The 20027-nt window shown below is 56.2% G+C and overlaps 1 protein-coding gene across 5 annotated transcripts in view; it reads left to right on the top strand.

Moving 5' to 3' along the window:
• The window catches only part of susd4 (sushi domain containing 4), a 231690-nt gene that overhangs the window by 88257 nt on the left and 123406 nt on the right, over window positions 1-20027 (top strand). The gene's annotated exons all lie outside the window — the stretch shown is intronic.

Raw genomic sequence — 20027 nt, 5'->3', positions numbered from 1 at the left:
GTGTGTGTGTGTGTGTGTGTGTGTGACTGTACGTGTGTGTGTGTGACTGTGCGTGTGTGTGTCCGTGGCTGTACGTGTGTGTGTCTGTGGCTGTACGTGTGTGTGTCTGTGGCTGTACGTGTGTGTGTCCGTGGCTGTACGTGTGTGTGTCTGTGGCTGTACGTGTGTGTGTGCCTGTGGCTGTACGTGTCTGTGTCCGTGGCTGTACGTGTGTGTGTCAGTGGCTGTACGTGTGTGTGTCCGTGGCTGTACGTGTGTGTGTCCGTGGCTGTACGTGTGTGTGTCTGTGGCTGTACGTGTGTGTGTGCCCGTGGCTGTACGTGTGTGTGTCCATGGCTGTACGTGTGTGTGTCCGTGGCTGTACGTGTGTGTGTAGGTGGCTGTACGTGTGTGTGTCTGTGGCTGTACGTGTGTGTGCCCGTGGCTGTACGTGTGTGTGTCCGTGGCTGTACGTGTGTGTGTCAGTGGCTGTATGTGTGTGTGTCAGTGGCTGTACGTGTGTGTGTCCGTGGCTGTACGTGTACGTGTCCGTGGCTGTACATGTATGTGTCTGTGGCTGTACGTGTGCATGTCCGTGGATGTACGTGTGTGTGTCCGTGGCTGTATCTGTGTGTGTCAGTGGCTGTACGTGTGTGTGTCCGTGGCTGTACGTGTGCGTGTCCGTGGCTGTACGTGTGCGTGTCCGTGGCTGTACGTGTCTGTGTCCGTGGCTGTACCTGTGTGTGTCAGTGGCTGTACGTGTGTGTGTGTCCGTGGCTGTACGTGTGTGTGTCTGTGGCTGTACCTGTGTATGTGTCTGTGGCTGTACCTGTGTATGTGTCTGTGGCTGTACGTGTGTGTGTGTCCGTGGCTGTACGTGTGTGTGTGTCCGTGGCTGTACGTGTGTGTGTCTGTGGCTGTACCTGTGTGTGTCTGTGGCTGTACCTGTGTGTGTCTGTGGCTGTACGTGTGTGTGTCAGTGGCTGTACGTGTGCGGGTCCGTGGCTGTACGTGTGCGGGTCCGTGGCTGTACGTGTGTGTGTCCGTGGCTGTACGTGTGTGTGTCAGTGGCTGTACATGTGTGTGTCCGTAGCTGTACGTGTGTGTGTGTCTGTGGCTGTACGTGTGTGTGTGTCTGTGGCTGTACGTGTGAGTGTGTCCGTGGCTGTACGTGTGTGTGCCCGTGGCTGTACGTGTGAGTGTGTCCGTGGTTGTACGTGTGAGTGTGTCTGTGGCTGTACATCTGTGTGCCCGTGGCTGTACGTGTGTGTGTCAGTGGCTGTACGTGTGTGTGTCAGTGGCTGTATGTGTGTGTGCCCGTGGCTGTACGTGTGTGTGTCTGTGGCTGTACCTGTGTGTGTCTGTGGCTGTACCTGTGTGTGTCTGTGGCTGTACCTGTGTGTGTCAGTGGCTGTACGTGTGTGTGTCTGTGGCTGTACGTGTGTGTGTCTGTGGCTGTACGTGTGTGAGTGTGTGTGACTGTACGTGTGTGTGTGTGTGACTGTGCGTGTGTGTGTGTGTGACTGTACGTGTGTGTGTCCGTGGCTGTACGTGTGTGTGTCCGTGGCTGTACGTGTGTGTGTCTGTGGCTGTACGTGTGTGTGTGTGTGTGACTGTACGTGTGTGTGTGTGACTGTACATGTGTGTGTGTGACTGTGCGTGTGTGTGTGTGTGACTGTACGTGTGTGTGTCCGTGGCTGTACGTGTGTGTGTCTGTGGCTGTACGTGTGTGTGTCCGTGGCTGTACGTGTGTGTGTCAGTGGCTGTACGTGTGTGTGCCCGTGGCTGTACGTGTGGGTGTCAGTGGCTATACGTGTGCGTGTCCGTGGCTGTACGTGTGTGTGTCTGTGGCTGTACGTGTGTGTGTCCGTGGCTGTACGTGTGTGTGTCAGTGGCTGTACGTGTGTGTGCCCGTGGCTGTACGTGTGTGTGTGTCCGTGGCTTTACGTGTGAGTGTGTCTGTGGCTGTACGTCTGTGTGCCCGTGGCTGTACGTGTGTGTGTCCGTGGCTGTACGTGTGTGCCCGTGGCTGTACGTGTGTGTCCGTGGCTGTACGTATGTGTGTCCGTGGCTGTATGTGTGTGTGTCCGTGGCTGTACGTGTGTGTGTGTCCGTGGCTGTACGTGTGTGTGTCCGTGGCTGTACGTGTGTGTGTCTGTGGCTGTACGTGTGTGTGTCCGTGGCTGTACGTGTGTGCCCGTGGCTGTACGTGTGTGTCCGTGGCTGTACGTGTGTGTGTCCGTGGCTGTACGTGTGTGTGTCCGTGGCTGTACGTGTGTGCCCGTGGCTGTACGTGTGTGTCTGTGGCTGTACGTGTGTGTGTCCGTGGCTGTACGTGTGTGTGTCAGTGGCTGTACGTGTGTGTGTGTCCATGGCTGTACGTGTGTGCGTGTGTCAGTGGCTGTACGTGTGTGTGTGTCTGTGGCTGTACGTGTGTGTCTCAGTGGCTGTACGTGTGTGTGTGTCAGTGGCTGTACGTGTGTGTGTGTGTCAGTGGCTGTACGTGTGTGAGTCAGTGGCTGTACGTGTGTGTGTGTCGGTGGCTGTATGTGTGTGTGTGTCTGTGGCTGTACGTGTGTGTGTCAGTGGCTGTATGTGTGTGTGTGTCTGTGGCCGTACGTGTGTGTGTGTCCGTGGCTGTACGTGTGTGTGTGTTCATGGCTGTACGTGTGTGTGGCCATGGCTGTACGTGTGTGTGTGTCTGTGGCTGTACGTGCGTGTGTCAGTGGCTGTACATGTGTGTGTCAGTGGCTGTATGTGTGTGTGTGTCCGTGGCTGTACGTGTGCGTGTCTGTGGCTGTACGTGTGTGTGTCCGTGGCTGTATCTGTGTGTGTCAGTGGCTGTACGTGTGTGTGTCCGTGGCTGTACTGTGCGTGTCCATGGCTGTACGTGTGTGTGTCCGTGGCTGTACCTGTGTGTGTCTGTGGCTGTACATGTATGTGTCTGTGGCTGTACGTGTGCATGTCCGTGGCTGTACGTGTGTGTGTCCGTGGCTGTATCTGTGTGTGTCAGTGGCTGTACGTGTGTGTGTCCGTGGCTGTACGTGTGTGTGTCCGTGGCTGTACGTGTGCGTGTCCGTGGCTGTACGTGTGTGTGTCCGTGGCTGTACGTGTGTGTGTCCGTGGCTGTACGTGTGTGTGTCAGTGGCTGTACGTGTGTGTGTGTGTGTGACTGTACGTGTGTGTGTGTGTCCGTGGCTGTACGTGTGTGTGTCTGTGGCTGTACGTGTGTGTGTCCGTGGCTGTATGTGTGTGTGTGTCCGTGGCTGTCCGTGTGTGTGTCCGTGGCTGTACGTGTGTGTGTCTGTGGCTGTACGTGTGTGTGTGTCCGTGGCTGTACATGTGTGTGTCCGTGGCTGTACGTGTGTGTGTCCGTGGCTGTACGTGTGTGTGTCTGTGGCTGTACGTGTGTGTGTCCGTGGCTGTACGTGTGTGTGTCAGTGGCTGTACGTGTGTGTGTGTGTGTGTGTGACTGTACGTGTGTGTGTGTGTCCGTGGCTGTACGTGTGTGTGTCTGTGGCTGTACGTGTGTGTGTCCGTGGCTGTATGTGTGTGTGTGTCCGTGGCTGTCCGTGTGTGTGTGTCAGTGGCTGTACGTGTGTGTGTCAGTGGCTGTACGTGTGTGTGTCTGGGGCTGTACGTGTGTGTGTCCGTGGCTGTACGTGTGTGTGTGTCCGTGGCTATACGTGTGTGTGTCCGTGGCTGTACGTGTGTGTGTCAGTGGCTGTACGTGTGTGTGTCAGTGGCTGTACGTGTGTGTGTCAGTGGCTGTACGTGTGTGTGTCCGTGGCTGTACGTGTGTGTGTCTGTGGCTGTACGTGTGTGTGTGCCCGTGGCTGTACGTGTGTGTGTCAGTGGCTGTACGTGTGTGTGTGTCTATGGCTGTACGTGTGTGTGTGTGTCAGTGGCTGTACGTGTGTGTGTGTCTGTGGCTGTACGTGTGTGTGTCAGTGGCTGTACGTGTGTGTGTCAGTGGCTGTACGTATGTGTGTGTCCGTGGCTGTACGTGTGTGTGTCCCTGGCTGTATGTGTGTGTGTCCATGGCTGTACGTGTGTGTGTGTCAGTGGCTGTACGTGTGTGTGTGTCCGTGGCTGTACGTGTGTGTGTCTGTGGCTGTACCTGTGTATGTGTCTGTGGCTGTACCTGTGTATGTGTCTGTGGCTGTACATGTGTGTGTGTCCGTGGCTGTACGTGTGTGTGTGTCCGTGGCTGTACGTGTGTGTGTCTGTGGCTGTACCTGTGTGTGTCTGTGGCTGTACGTGTGTGTGTCTGTGGCTGTACGTGTGTGTGTCAGTGGCTGTACGTGTGTGTGCCCGTGGCTGTACGTGTGCGGGTCCGTGGCTGTACGTGTGTGTGTCCGTGGCTGTACGTGTGTGTGTCAGTGGCTGTACATGTGTGTGTCCGTAGCTTTACGTGTGTGTGTGTCTGTGGCTGTACGTGTGTGTGTGTCTGTGGCTGTACCTGTGTGTGTCCGTGGCTGTACGTGTGTGTGCCCGTGGCTGTACGTGTGAGTGTGTCCGTGGTTGTACGTGTGAGTGTGTCAGTGGCTGTACGTCTGTGTGCCCGTGGCTGTACGTGTGTGTGTCAGTGGCTGTACGTGTGTGTGTGTCTGTGGCTGTACATGTGTGTGTGTCCGTGGCTGTACGTGTGTGTGTGTCCGTGGCTGTACGTGTGTGTGTCTGTGGCTGTACCTGTGTGTGTCTGTGGCTGTACGTGTGTGTGTCTGTGGCTGTACGTGTGTGTGTCTGTGGCTGTACGTGTGTGTGTCAGTGGCTGTACGTGTGTGTGCCCGTGGCTGTACGTGTGCGGGTCCGTGGCTGTACGTGTGTGTGTCCGTGGCTGTACGTGTGTGTGTCAGTGGCTGTACATGTGTGTGTCCGTAGCTGTACGTGTGTGTGTGTCTGTGGCTGTACGTGTGTGTGTGTCTGTGGCTGTACCTGTGTGTGTCCGTGGCTGTACGTGTGTGTGCCCGTGGCTGTACGTGTGAGTGTGTCCGTGGTTGTACGTGTGAGTGTGTCAGTGGCTGTACGTCTGTGTGCCCGTGGCTGTACGTGTGTGTGTCAGTGGCTGTACGTGTGTGTGTGTCTGTGGCTGTACGTGTGTGTGTCAGTGGCTGTATGTGTGTGTGCCCGTGGCTGTACGTGTGTGTCCGTGGCTGTACGTGTGTGTGTCCGTGGCTGTACGTGTGTGTGTCAGTGGCTGTACGTGTGTGTGTGTCTATGGCTGTACGTGTGTGTGTGTGTCAGTGGCTGTACGTGTGTGTGTGTCTGTGGCTGTACGCGTGTGTGTCAGTGGCTGTACGTGTGTGTGTCAGTGGCTGTACGTATGTGTGTGTCCGTGGCTGTACGTGTGTGTGTCCCTGGCTGTATGTGTGTGTGTCCGTGGCTGTACGTGTGTGTGCCCGTGGCTGTACGTGTGTGTCCGTGGCTGTACGTGTGTGTGTCCGTGGCTGTACGTGTGTGTGACAGTGGCTGTACGTGTGTGTGTGTCTGTGGCTGTACGTGTGTGTGTCAGTGGCTGTATGTGTGCGTGTCAGTGGCTGTACGTGTGTGTGTGTCGGTGGCTGTATGTGTGTGTGTGTCTGTGGCTGTACGTGTGTGTGTGTCCGTGGCTGTACGTGTGTGTGTGTCCATGGCTGTACGTGTGTGTGGCCGTGGCTGTACGTGTGTGTGTGTCTGTGGCTGTACGTGTGTGTGTCTGTGACTGTACGTGTGTATGTGTGTGTGACTGTACGTTTGTGTGTGTGACTGTGCGTGTGTGTGTGTGTGACTGTACGTGTGTGTGTCCGTGGCTGTACGTGTGTGTGTCCGTGGCTGTACGTGTGTGTGTCTGTGGCTGTACGTGTGTGTGTGTGTGTGTGTGACTGTACGTGTGTGTGTGTGACTGTGCGTGTGTGTGTCCGTGGCTGTACGTGTGTGTGTCTGTGGCTGTACGTGTGTGTGTCTGTGGCTGTACGTGTGTGTGTCCGTGGCTGTACGTGTGTGTGTCTGTGGCTGTACGTGTGTGTGTGCCTGTGGCTGTACGTGTCTGTGTCCGTGGCTGTACGTGTGTGTGTCCGTGGCTGTACGTGTGTGTGTCCGTGGCTGTACGTGTGTGTGTCCGTGGCTGTACGTGTGTGTGTCTGTGGCTGTACGTGTGTGTGTGCCCGTGGCTGTACGTGTGTGTGTCCGTGGCTGTACGTGTGTGTGTCCGTGGCTGTACGTGTGTGTGTCCGTGGCTGTACATGTGTGTGTAGGTGGCTGTACGTGTGTGTGGCTGTGGCTGTACGTGTGTGTGCCCGTGGCTGTACGTGTGCGTGTCCGTGGCTGTACGTGTGTGTGTCAGTGGCTGTACGTGTGCGTGTCCGTGGCTGTACGTGTGTGTGTCTGTGGCTGTACGTGTGCGTGTCCGTGGCTGTACGTGTGTGTGTCCGTGGCTGTACGTGTGTGTGTCCGTGGCTGTACGTGTGTGTGTCCGTGGCTGTACGTGTGTGTGTCCGTGGCTGTACGTGTGTGTGTACGTGGCTGTACGTGTGTGTGCCCGTGGCTGTACGTGTGTGTGCCCGTGGCTGTACGTGTGTGTGTCAGTGGCTGTATGTGTGTGTGTGTCAGTGGCTGTACGTGTGTGTGTCAGTGGCTGTACGTGTGTGTGTGTCCGTGGCTGTACGTGTGTGTGTCTGTGGCTGTACCTGTGTATGTGTCTGTGGCTGTACCTGTGTATGTGTCTGTGGCTGTACGTGTGTGTGTGTCCGTGGCTGTACGTGTGTGTGTCTGTGGCTGTACCTGTGTGTGTCTGTGGCTGTACCTGTGTGTGTCCGTGGCTGTACGTGTGTGTGTCAGTGGCTGTACGTGTGTGTGTCAGTGGCTGTACGTGTGTGTGTCTGTGGCTGTACCTGTGTATGTGTCTGTGGCTGTACCTGTGTATGTGTCTGTGGCTGTACCTGTGTATGTGTCTGTGGCTGTACGTGTGTATGTGTCCGTGGCTGTACGTGTGTGTGTCTGTGGCTGTACCTGTGTGTGTCCGTGGCTGTACGTGTGTGTGTCCGTGGCTGTACGTGTGTGTGTCAGTGGCTGTACGTGTGTGTGTCTGTGGCTGTACGTGTGTGTGTCAGTGGCTGTACGTGTGTGTGTGTGTGTGACTGTACGTGTGTGTGTCCGTGGCTGTACGTGTGTGTGTCCGTGGCTGTACGTGTGTGTGTCCGTGGCTGTACGTGTGCGTGTCCGTGGCTGTACGTGTGCGTGTCCGTGGCTGTACGTGTGTGTGTCCGTGGCTGTATCTGTGTGTGTCAGTGGCTGTACGTGTGTGTGTCCGTGGCTGTACGTGTGTGTGTCCGTGGCTGTACGTGTGCATGTCCGTGGATGTACGTGTGTGTGTCCGTGGCTGTATCTGTGTGTGTCAGTGGCTGTACGTGTGTGTGTCCGTGGCTGTACGTGTGCGTGTCCGTGGCTGTACGTGTGCGTGTCCGTGGCTGTACGTGTCTGTGTCCGTGGCTGTACGTGTGTGTGTCAGTGGCTGTACGTGTGTGTGTGTCCGTGGCTGTACGTGTGTGTGTCTGTGGCTGTACCTGTGTATGTGTCTGTGGCTGTACCTGTGTATGTGTCTGTGGCTGTACGTGTGTGTGTGTCCGTGGCTGTACGTGTGTGTGTGTCCGTGGCTGTACGTGTGTGTGTCTGTGGCTGTACCTGTGTGTGTCTGTGGCTGTACGTGTGTGTGTCTGTGGCTGTACGTGAGTGTGTCAGTGGCTGTACGTGTGTGTGCCCGTGGCTGTACGTGTGCGGGTCCGTGGCTGTACGTGTGTGTGTCCGTGGCTGTACGTGTGTGTGTGTCTGTGGCTGTACGTGCGTGTGTGTCTGTGGCTGTACCTGTGTGTGTCCGTGGCTGTACGTGTGTGTGCCCTTGGCTGTACGTGTGAGTGTGTCCGTGGTTGTACGTGTGAGTGTGTCTGTGGCTGTACGTCTGTGTGCCCGTGGCTCTACGTGTGTGTGTCAGTGGCTGTACGTGTGTGTGTCAGTGGCTGTATGTGTGTGTGCCCGTGGCTGTACGTGTGTGTGTCTGTGGCTGTACCTGTGTGTGTCTGTGGCTGTACCTGTGTGTGTCTGTGGCTGTACGTGTGTGTGTCAGTGGCTGTACGTGTGTGTGTCTGTGGCTGTACGTGTGTGTGTCTGTGGCTGTACGTGTGTGAGTGTGTGTGACTGTGCGTGTGTGTGTGTGTGACTGTACGTGTGTGTGTCCGTGGCTGTACGTGTGTGTGTCTGTGGCTGTACGTGTGTGTGTGTGTGTGACTGTACGTGTGTGTGTGTGACTGTACGTGTGTGTGTGTGACTGTGCGTGTGTGTGTGTGTGACTGTACGTGTGTGTGTCCGTGGCTGTACGTGTGTGTGTCTGTGGCTGTACGTGTGTGTGTCTGTGGCTGTACGTGTGTGTGTCCGTGGCTGTACGTGTGTGTGTCAGTGGCTGTACGTGTGTGTGCCCGTGGCTGTACGTGTGGGTGTCAGTGGCTGTGCGTGTGCGTGTCCGTGGCTGTACGTGTGTGTGTCTGTGGCTGTACGTGTGTGTGTCCGTGGCTGTACGTGTGTGTGTCCGTGGCTGTACGTGTGTGCCCGTGGCTGTACGTGTGTGTCCGTGGCTGTACGTATGTGTGTCCGTGGCTGTATGTGTGTGTGTCCGTGGCAGTACGTGTGTGTGTGTCCGTGGCTGTACGTGTGTGTGTCCGTGGCTGTATGTGTGTGTGTCTGTGGCTGTACGTGTGTGTGTCCGTGGCTGTACGTGTGTGCCCGTGGCTGTACGTGTGTTTCCGTGGCTGTACGTGTGTGTGTCCGTGGCTGTACGTGTGTGTGTCCGTGGCTGTACGTGTGTGCCCGTGGCTGTACGTGTGTGTCTGTGGCTGTACGTGTGTGTGTCCGTGGCTGTACGTGTGTGTGTCAGTGGCTGTACGTGTGTGTGTGTCCATGGCTGTACGTGTGTGCGTGTGTCAGTGGCTGTACGTGTGTGTGTGTCTGTGGCTGTACATGTGTGTCTCAGTGGCTGTACTTGTGTGTGTGTCAGTGGCTGTACGTGTGTGTGTGTCAGTGGCTGTACGTGTGTGAGTCAGTGGCTGTACGTGTGTGTGTGTCGGTGGCTGTATGTGTGTGTGTGTCTGTGGCTGTACGTGTGTGTGTCAGTGGCTGTATGTGTGTGTGTGTCTGTGGCTGTACGTGTGTGTGTGTCTGTGGCTGTACGTGTGTGTGTGTCCATGGCTGTACGTGTGTGTGGCCATGGCTGTACGTGTGTGTGTGTCTGTGGCTGTACGTGCGTGTGTCAGTGGCTGTAAGTGTGTGTGTCAGTGGCTGTATGTGTGTGTGTGTCCGTGGCTGTACGTGTGCGTGTCTGTGGCTGTACGTGTGTGTGTCCGTGGCTGTATCTGTGTGTGTCAGTGGCTGTACGTGTGTGTGTCCGTGGCTGTACTGTGCGTGTCCATGGCTGTACGTGTGTGTGTCCGTGGCTGTACCTGTGTGTGTCTGTGGCTGTACATGTATGTGTCTGTGGCTGTACGTGTGCATGTCCGTGGCTGTACGTGTGTGTTTCCGTGGCTGTATCTGTGTGTGTCAGTGGCTGTACGTGTGTGTGTCCGTGGCTGTACGTGTGTGTGTCAGTGGCTGTACGTGTGTGTGTGTCTGGCTGTACGTGTGTGTGTCTGTGGCTGTACGTGTGTGTGTGTCCGTGGCTGTACATGTGTGTGTCCGTGGCTGTACGTGTGTGTGTCCGTGGCTGTACGTGTGTGTGTCAGTGGCTGTACGTGTGTGTGTCCGTGGCTGTACGTGTGTGTGTCTGTGGCTGTACGTGTGTGTGTCCGTGGCTGTACGTGTGTGTGTCAGTGGCTGTACGTGTGTGTGTGTGTGTGACTGTACGTGTGTGTGTGTGTCCGTGGCTGTACGTGTGTGTGTCTGTGGCTGTACGTGTGTGTGTCCGTGGCTGTATGTGTGTGTGTGTCCGTGGCTGTCCGTGTGTGTGTGTCAGTGGCTGTACGTGTGTGTGTCAGTGGCTGTACGTGTGTGTGTCTGGGGCTGTACGTGTGTGTGTCCGTGGCTGTACGTGTGTGTGTGTCCGTGGCTATACGTGTGTGTGTCCGTGGCTGTACGTGTGTGTGTCAGTGGCTGTACGTGTGTGTGTCAGTGGCTGTACGTGTGTGTGTCCGTGGCTGTACGTGTGTGTGTCTGTGGCTGTACGTGTGTGTGTGCCCGTGGCTGTACGTGTGTGTGTCAGTGGCTGTGCGTGTGTGTGTCAGTGGCTGTACGTGTGTGTGTCAGTGGCTGTACGTGTGCGTGTCCGTGGCTGTACGTGTGTGTCTGTGGCTGTACGTGTGTGTGTGTCTGTGGCTGTACGTGTGTGTGCCCGTGGCTGTACGTGTGTGTGCCCGTGGCTGTACGTGTGTGTGCCCGTGGCTGTACGTGTGTGTGTCAGTGGCTGTACGTGTGTGTGTGTCCATGGCTGTACGTGTGTGTGTGTCAGTGGCTGTACGTGTGTGTGTGTCAGTGGCTGTTCGTGTGTGTGTCAGTGGCTGTACGTGTGTGTGTCAGTGGCTGTACCTGTGTATGTGTCTGTGGCTGTACCTGTGTATGTGTCTGTGGCTGTACGTGTGTGTGTGTCTGTGGCTGTACGTGTGTGTGTCTGTGGCTGTACGTGTGTGTGTCTGTGGCTGTACGTGTGTGTGTCAGTGGCTGTACGTGTGTGTGCCCGTGGCTGTACGTGTGTGTGTCCGTGGCTGTACGTGTGTGTGTCCGTGGCTGTACGTGTGTGTGTCCGTGGCTGTACGTGTGTGTGTCCGTGGCTGTACGTGTGTGTGTCAGTGGCTGTACGTGTGTGTGCCCGTGGCTGTACGTGTGCGTGTCCGTGGCTGTACGTGTGTGTGTCCGTGGCTGTACGTGTGTGTGTCCGTGGCTGTACGTGTGTGTGTCAGTGGCTGTACATGTGTGTGTCCGTAGCTGTACGTGTGTGTGTGTCTGTGGCTGTACGTGTGTGTGTCTGTGGCTGTACCTGTGTGTGTCTGTGGCTGTACGTGTATGTGTCTGTGGCTGTACCTGTGTATGTGTCTGTGGCTGTACGTGTGTGTGTGTCCGTGGCTGTACGTGTGTGTGTCTGTGGCTGTACGTGTGTGTGTCTGTGGCTGTACCTGTGTGTGTCTGTGGCTGTACTTGTGTGTGTCTGTGGCTGTACGTGTGTGTGTCAGTGGCTGTACCTGTGTGTGTCTGTGGCTGTACGTGTATGTGTCTGTGGCTGTACCTGTGTATGTGTCTGTGGCTGTACGTGTGTGTGTGTCCGTGGCTGTACGTGTGTGTGTCTGTGGCTGTACGTGTGTGTGTCTGTGGCTGTACCTGTGTGTGTCTGTGGCTGTACTTGTGTGTGTCTGTGGCTGTACGTGTGTGTGTCAGTGGCTGTACGTGTGTGTGCCCGTGGCTGTACGTGTGCGGGTCCGTGGCTGTACGTGTGTGTGTCCGTGGCTGTACGTGTGTGTGTCCGTGGCTGTACGTGTGTGTGTCATTGGCTGTACATATGTGTGTCCGTAGCTGTACGTGTGTGTGTGTCTGTGGCTGTACGTGTGTGTGTGTCTGTGGCTGTACCTGTGTGTGTCCGTGGCTGTACGTGTGTGTGCCCGTGGCTGTACGTGTGAGTGTGTCAGTGGTTGTACGTGTGAGTGTGTCTGTGGCTGTACGTCTGTGTGCCCGTGGCTGTACGTGTGTGTGTCAGTGGCTGTACGTGTGTGTGTCAGTGGCTGTATGTGTGTGTGCCCGTGGCTGTACGTGTGTGTGTCTGTGGCTGTACCTGTGTGTGTCTGTGGCTGTACCTGTGTGTGTCTGTGGCTGTACGTGTGTGTGTCAGTGGCTGTATGTGTGTGTGTGTCTGTGGCTGTACGTGTGTGTGTGTCTGTGGCTGTACGTGTGTGTGTGTCCATGGCTGTACGTGTGTGTGGCCATGGCTGTACGTGTGTGTGTGTCTGTGGCTGTACGTGCGTGTGTCAGTGGCTGTACGTGTGTGTGTCAGTGGCTGTATGTGTGTGTGTGTCCGTGGCTGTACGTGTGCGTGTCTGTGGCTGTACGTGTGTGTGTCCGTGGCTGTATCTGTGTGTGTCAGTGGCTGTACGTGTGTGTGTCCGTGGCTGTACTGTGCGTGTCCATGGCTGTACGTGTGTGTGTCCGTGGCTGTACCTGTGTGTGTCTGTGGCTGTACATGTATGTGTCTGTGGCTGTACGTGTGCATGTCCGTGGCTGTACGTGTGTGTTTCCGTGGCTGTATCTGTGTGTGTCAGTGGCTGTACGTGTGTGTGTCCGTGGCTGTACGTGTGTGTGTCCGTGGCTGTACGTGTGTGTGTCCGTGGCTGTACGTGTGTGTGTCAGTGGCTGTACGTGTGTGTGTGTCTGGCTGTACGTGTGTGTGTCTGTGGCTGTACGTGTGTGTGTGTCCGTGGCTGTACATGTGTGTGTCCGTGGCTGTACGTGTGTGTGTCCGTGGCTGTACGTGTGTGTGTCAGTGGCTGTACGTGTGTGTGTCCGTGGCTGTACGTGTGTGTGTCTGTGGCTGTACGTGTGTGTGTCCGTGGCTGTACGTGTGTGTGTCAGTGGCTGTACGTGTGTGTGTGTGTGTGACTGTACGTGTGTGTGTGTGTCCGTGGCTGTACGTGTGTGTGTCTGTGGCTGTACGTGTGTGTGTCCGTGGCTGTATGTGTGTGTGTGTCCGTGGCTGTCCGTGTGTGTGTGTCAGTGGCTGTACGTGTGTGTGTCAGTGGCTGTACGTGTGTGTGTCTGGGGCTGTACGTGTGTGTGTCCGTGGCTGTACGTGTGTGTGTGTCCGTGGCTATACGTGTGTGTGTCCGTGGCTGTACGTGTGTGTGTCAGTGGCTGTACGTGTGTGTGTCAGTGGCTGTACGTGTGTGTGTCCGTGGCTGTACGTGTGTGTGTCTGTGGCTGTACGTGTGTGTGTGCCCGTGGCTGTACGTGTGTGTGTCAGTGGCTGTGCGTGTGTGTGTCAGTGGCTGTACGTGTGTGTGTCAGTGGCTGTACGTGTGCGTGTCCGTGGCTGTACGTGTGTGTCTGTGGCTGTACGTGTGTGTGTGTCTGTGGCTGTACGTGTGTGTGCCCGTGGCTGTACGTGTGTGTGCCCGTGGCTGTACGTGTGTGTGCCCGTGGCTGTACGTGTGTGTGTCAGTGGCTGTACGTGTGTGTGTGTCCATGGCTGTACGTGTGTGTGTGTCAGTGGCTGTACGTGTGTGTGTGTCAGTGGCTGTTCGTGTGTGTGTCAGTGGCTGTACGTGTGTGTGTCAGTGGCTGTACCTGTGTATGTGTCTGTGGCTGTACCTGTGTATGTGTCTGTGGCTGTACGTGTGTGTGTGTCTGTGGCTGTACGTGTGTGTGTCTGTGGCTGTACGTGTGTGTGTCTGTGGCTGTACGTGTGTGTGTCAGTGGCTGTACGTGTGTGTGCCCGTGGCTGTACGTGTGTGTGTCCGTGGCTGTACGTGTGTGTGTCCGTGGCTGTACGTGTGTGTGTCCGTGGCTGTACGTGTGTGTGTCCGTGGCTGTACGTGTGTGTGTCAGTGGCTGTACGTGTGTGTGCCCGTGGCTGTACGTGTGCGTGTCCGTGGCTGTACGTGTGTGTGTCCGTGGCTGTACGTGTGTGTGTCCGTGGCTGTACGTGTGTGTGTCAGTGGCTGTACATGTGTGTGTCCGTAGCTGTACGTGTGTGTGTGTCTGTGGCTGTACGTGTGTGTGTCTGTGGCTGTACCTGTGTGTGTCTGTGGCTGTACGTGTATGTGTCTGTGGCTGTACCTGTGTATGTGTCTGTGGCTGTACGTGTGTGTGTGTCCGTGGCTGTACGTGTGTGTGTCTGTGGCTGTACGTGTGTGTGTCTGTGGCTGTACCTGTGTGTGTCTGTGGCTGTACTTGTGTGTGTCTGTGGCTGTACGTGTGTGTGTCAGTGGCTGTACGTGTGCGTGTCCGTGGCTGTACGTGTGTGTGTCTGTGGCTGTACCTGTGTGTGTCTGTGGCTGTACGTGTATGTGTCTGTGGCTGTACCTGTGTATGTGTCTGTGGCTGTACGTGTGTGTGTGTCCGTGGCTGTACGTGTGTGTGTCTGTGGCTGTACGTGTGTGTGTCTGTGGCTGTACCTGTGTGTGTCTGTGGCTGTACTTGTGTGTGTCTGTGGCTGTACGTGTGTGTGTCAGTGGCTGTACGTGTGTGTGCCCGTGGCTGTACGTGTGCGGGTCCGTGGCTGTACGTGTGTGTGTCCGTGGCTGTACGTGTGTGTGTCCGTGGCTGTACGTGTGTGTGTCATTGGCTGTACATATGTGTGTCCGTAGCTGTACGTGTGTGTGTGTCTGTGGCTGTACGTGTGTGTGTGTCTGTGGCTGTACCTGTGTGTGTCCGTGGCTGTACGTGTGTGTGCCCGTGGCTGTACGTGTGAGTGTGTCAGTGGTTGTACGTGTGAGTGTGTCTGTGGCTGTACGTCTGTGTGCCCGTGGCTGTACGTGTGTGTGTCAGTGGCTGTACGTGTGTGTGTCAGTGGCTGTATGTGTGTGTGCCCGTGGCTGTACGTGTGTGTGTCTGTGGCTGTACCTGTGTGTGTCTGTGGCTGTACCTGTGTGTGTCTGTGGCTGTACGTGTGTGTGTCAGTGGCTGTACGTGTGTGTGTCTGTGGCTGTACGTGTGTGTGTCTGTGGCTGTACGTGTGTGAGTGTGTGTGACTGTACGTGTGTGTGTGTGTGACTGTGCGTGTGTGTGTGTGTGTGTGTGTGACTGTACGTGTGACTGTACGTGTGTGTGTCCGTGGCTGTACGTGTGTGTGTCCGTGGCTGTACGTGTGTGTGTCTGTGGCTGTACGTGTGTGTGTGTGTGTGACTGTACGTGTGTGTGTGTGACTGTACGTGTGTGTGTGTGACTGTGCGTGTGTGTGTGTGACTGTACGTGTGTGTGTCCGTGGCTGTACGTGTGTGTGTCTGTGGCTGTACGTGTGTGTGTCTGTGGCTGTACGTGTGTGTGTCCGTGGCTGTACGTGTGTGTGTCAGTGGCTGTACGTGTGTGTGCCCGTGGCTGTACGTGTGGGTGTCAGTGGCTGTACGTGTGCGTGTCCGTGGCTGTACGTGTGTGTGTCTGTGGCTGTACGTGTGTGTGTCCGTGGCTGTACGTGTGTGTGTCAGTGGCTGTACGTGTGTGTGCCCGTGGCTGTACGTGTGTGTGTGTCCGTGGCTTTACGTGTGAGTGTGTCTGTGGCTGTACGTCTGTGTGCCCGTGGCTGTACGTGTGTGTGTCCGTGGCTGTACGTGTGTGCCCGTGGCTGTACGTGTGTGTCCGTGGCTGTACGTATGTGTGTCCGTGGCTGTATGTGTGTGTGTCCGTGGCTGTACGTGTGTGTGTGTCCGTGGCTGTACGTGTGTGTGTCCGTGGCTGTATGTGTGTGTGTCTGTGGCTGTACGTGTGTGTGTCCGTGGCTGTACGTGTGTGCCCGTGGCTGTACCTGTGTGTGTCTGTGGCTGTACCTGTGTGTGTCCGTGGCTGTACGTGTGTGTGTCCGTGGCTGTACGTGTGTGCCCGTGGCTGTACGTGTATGTCTGTGGCTGTACGTGTGTGTGTCCGTGGCTGTACGTGTGTGTGTCAGTGGCTGTACGTGTGTGTGTGTCCATGTCTGTACGTGTGTGCGTGTGTCAGTGGCTGTACGTGTGTGTGTGTCTGTGGCTGTACGTGTGTGTCTCAGTGGCTGTACGTGTGTGTGTGTCAGTGGCTGTACGTGTCTGTGTGTCAGTGGCTGTACGTGTGTGAGTCAGTGGCTGTACGTGTGTGTGTGTCGGTGGCTGTACGTGTGTGTGTCAGTGGCTGTATGTGTGTGTGTGTCTGTGGCTGTACGTGTGTGTGTCCGTGGCTGTACGTGTGTGTGTGTCCATGGCTGTACGTGTGTGTGGCCATGGCTGTACGTGTGTGTGTGTCTGTGGCTGTACGTGCGTGTGTCAGTGGCTGTACGTGTGTGTGTCAGTGGCTGTATGTGTGTGTGTGTCCGTGGCTGTACGTGTGCGTGTCTGTGGCTGTACGTGTGTGTGTCCGTGGCTGTATCTGTGTGTGTCAGTGGCTGTACGTGTGTGTGTCCGTGGCTGTACTGTGCGTGTCCGTGGCTGTACGTGTGTGTGTCCGTGGCTGTACCTGTGTGTGTCTGTGGCTGTACATGTATGTGTCTGTGGCTGTACGTGTGCATGTCCGTGGCTGTACGTGTGTGTGTCCGTGGCTGTATCTGTGTGTGTCAGTGGCTGTACGTGTGTGTGTCCGTGGCTGTACGTGTGTGTGTCCGTGGCTGTACGTGTGTGTGTCCGTCGCTGTACGTGTGCGTGTCCGTGGCTGTACGTGTGCGTGTCCGTGGCTGTACGTGTGTGTGTCCGTGGCTGTACGTGTGTGTGTCCGTGGCTGTACGTGTGTGTGTCAGTGGCTGTACGTGTGTGTGTGTGTGGCTGTACGTGTGTGTTTCCGTGGCTGTACGTGTGTGTGTCTGTGGCTGTACGTGTGTGTGTGTCCGTGGCTGTACGTGTGTGTGTCCGTGGCTGTACGTGTGTGTGTCCGTGGCTGTACGTGTGTGTGTCAGTGGCTGTACGTGTGTGTGTCAGTGGCTGTACGTGTGTGTGTCCGTGGCTGTACGTGTGTGTGTCTGTGGCTGTACGTGTGTGTGTCCGTGGCTGTACGTGTGTGTGTCAGTGGCTGTACTTGTGTGTGTGTGTGTGACTGTACGTGTGTGTGTGTGTCCGTGGCTGTACGTGTGTGTGTCTGTGGCTGTATGTGTGTGTGTCCGTGGCTGTATGTGTGTGTGTGTCCGTGGCTGTCCGTGTGTGTGTGTCAGTGGCTGTACGTGTGTGTGTCAGTGGCTGTACGTGTGTGTGTCTGGGGCTGTACGTGTGTGTGTCCGTGGCTGTACGTGTGTGTGTGTCCGTGGCTATACGTGTGTGTGTCCGTGGCTGTACGTGTGTGTGTCAGTGGCTGTACGTGTGTGTGTCAGTGTCTGTACGTGTGTGTGTCCGTGGCTGTACGTGTGTGTGTCTGTGGCTGTACGTGTGTGTGTGCCCGTGGCTGTACGTGTGTGTGTCAGTGGCTGTACGTGTGTGTGTCAGTGGCTGTACGTGTGTGTGTCAGTGGCTGTACGTGTGCGTGTCCGTGGCTGTACATGTGTGTCTGTGGCTGTACGTGTGTGTGTGTCTGTGGCTGTACGTGTGTGTGCCCGTGGCTGTACGTGTGTGTGCCCGTGGCTGTACGTGTGTGTGCCCGTGGCTGTACGTGTGTGTGTCAGTGGCTGTACGTGTGTGTGCCCGTGGCTGTACGTGTGTGTGTCCGTGGCTGTACGTGTGTGTGTCAGTGGCTGTACGTGTGTGTGTGTCCATGGCTGTACGTGTGTGTGTGTCAGTGGCTGTACGTGTGTGTGTGTCAGTGGCTGTTCGTGTGTGTGTCAGTGGCTGTACGTGTGTGTGTCAGTGGCTGTACCTTTTTTGTGTCTGTGGCTGTACCTGTGTATGTGTCTGTGGCTGTACGTGTGTGTGTGTCTGTGGCTGTACGTGTGTGTGTCTGTGGCTGTACGTGTGTGTGTCAGTGGCTGTACGTGTGTGTGCCCGTGGCTGTACGTGTGTGTGTCCGTGGCTGTACGTGTGTGTGTCCGTGGCTGTACGTGTGCGTGTCCGTGGCTGTACGTGTGTGTGTCCGTGGCTGTACGTGTGCGTGCCCGTGGCTGTACGTGTGCGTGTCCGTGGCTGTACGTGTGTGTGTCCGTGGCTGTACGTGTGTGTGTCCGTGGCTGTACGTGTGTGTGTCAGTGGCTGTACATGTGTGTGTCCGTAGCTGTACGTGTGTGTGTGTCTGTGGCTGTACGTGTGTGTGTCTGTGGCTGTACCTGTGTGTGTCTGTGGCTGTACGTGTATGTGTCTGTGGCTGTACCTGTGTATGTGTCTGTGGCTGTACGTGTGTGTGTGTCCGTGGCTGTACGTGTGTGTGTCTGTGGCTGTACGTGTGTGTGTCTGTGGCTGTACCTGTGTGTGTCTGTGGCTGTACGTGTGTGTGTCTGTGGCTGTACGTGTGTGTGTCAGTGGCTGTACGTGTGTGTGCCCGTGGCTGTACGTGTGCGTGTCCGTGGCTGTACGTGTGTGTGTCCGTGGCTGTACGTGTGTGTGTCCGTGGCTGTACATGTGTGTGTCCGTTGCTGTACGTGTGTGTGTGTCTGTGGCTGTACGTGTGTGTGTGTCCGTGGCTGTACGTGTGTGTGCCCGTGGCTGTACGTGTGAGTGTGTCCGTGGTTGTACGTGAGAGTGTGTCTGTGGCTGTACGTCTGTGTGCCCGTGGCTGTACGTGTGTGTGTCAGTGGCTGTACGTGTGTGTGTCAGTGGCTGTACGTGTGTGTGTCAGTGGCTGTATGTGTGTGTGTCCGTGGCTGTACGTGTGTGTGTGTCTGTGGCTGTACGTATGTGTGTCAGTGGCTGTATGTGTGTGTGTGTCCGTGGCTGTACGTATGCGTGTCTGTGGCTGTACGTGTGTGTGTCCGTGGCTGTATCTGTGTGTGTCAGTGGCTGTACGTGTGTGTGTGTCCGTGGCTGTCCGTGTGTGTGTGTCTGTGGCTGTACGTGTGCATGTCCGTGGCTGTACGTGTGCATGTCCGTGGCTGTACGTGTGTGTGTCAGTGGCTGTATCTGTGTGTGTCAGTGGCTGTACGTGTGTGTGTCCGTGGCTGTATCTGTGTGTGTCAGTGGCTGTACGTGTGTGTGTCCGTGGCTGTACGTGTGTGTGTGTCCGTGGCTGTACGTGTGTGTGTCCGTGGCTGTACGTGTGTGTGTCCGTGGCTGTACGTGTGTGTGTCCGTGGCTGTATCTGTGTGTGTCAGTGGCTGTACGTGTGCGTGTCCGTGGCTGTAAGTGTGCGAGTCCGTGGCTGTAAGTGTGCGTGTCCGTGGCTGTACGTGTGTGTGTCCGTGGTTGTACGTGTGTGTGTCTGTGGCTGTACGTGTGTGTGTCCGTGGCTGTACGTGTGTGTGTCAGTGGCTGTACGTGTGTGTGTGTGTGTGACTGTACGTGTGTGTGTGTGTCCGTGGCTGTACGTGTGTGTGTCTGTGGCTGTACGTGTGTGTGTCCGTGGCTGTACGTGTGTGTGTGTCCGTGGCTGTACGTGTGCGTGTCCGTGGCTGTACGTGTGTGTGTCCGTGGCTGTATCTGTGTGTGTCAGTGGCTGTGCGTGTGTGTGTCTGTGGCTGTACGTGTGCGTGTCCGTGGCTGTACATGTATGTGTCTGTGGCTGTACGTGTGCATGTCCGTGGATGTACGTGTGTGTGTCCGTGGCTGTATCTGTGTGTGTCAGTGGCTGTACGTGTGTGTGTCCGTGGCTGTACGTGTGCGTGTCCGTGGCTGTACGTGTGCGTGTCCGTGGCTGTACGTGTCTGTGTCCGTGGCTGTACGTGTGTGTGTCAGTGGCTGTACGTGTGTGTGTGTCCGTGGCTGTACGTGTGTGTGTCTGTGGCTGTACCTGTGTATGTGTCTGTGGCTGTACCTGTGTATGTGTCTGTGGCTGTACGTGTGTGTGTGTCCGTGGCTGTACGTGTGTGTGTGTCCGTGGCTGTACGTGTGTGTGTCTGTGGCTGTACCTGTGTGTGTCTGTGGCTGTACGTGTGTGTGTCTGTGGCTGTACGTGTGTGTGTCAGTGGCTGTACGTGTGTGTGCCCGTGGCTGTACGTGTGCGGGTCCGTGGCTGTACGTGTGTGTGTCCGTGGCTGTACGTGTGTGTGTCCGTGGCTGTACGTGTGTGTGTCAGTGGCTGTACATGTGTGTGTCCGTAGCTGTACGTGTGTGTGTGTCTGTGGCTGTACGTGTGTGTGTCTGTGGCTGTACCTGTGTGTGTCCGTGGCTGTACGTGTGTGTGCCCGTGGCTGTACGTGTGAGTGTGTCCGTGGTTGTACGTGTGAGTGTGTCTGTGGCTGTACGTGTGTGTGTCAGTGGCTGTACGTGTGTGTGTCAGTGGCTGTACGTGTGTGTGTCAGTGGCTGTATGTGTGTGTGTGTCCGTGGCTGTACGTGTGTGTGTCCGTGGCTGTACGTGTGT

The sequence above is a fragment of the Chiloscyllium punctatum genome, chromosome 3 (genome assembly GCF_047496795.1).
Source record: "Chiloscyllium punctatum isolate Juve2018m chromosome 3, sChiPun1.3, whole genome shotgun sequence".
Classification (NCBI taxonomy): domain Eukaryota; kingdom Metazoa; phylum Chordata; class Chondrichthyes; order Orectolobiformes; family Hemiscylliidae; genus Chiloscyllium; species Chiloscyllium punctatum.
Note: the sequence above shows the minus strand (reverse complement) of the source record. Positions and strands in the feature narration are given on the sequence as shown.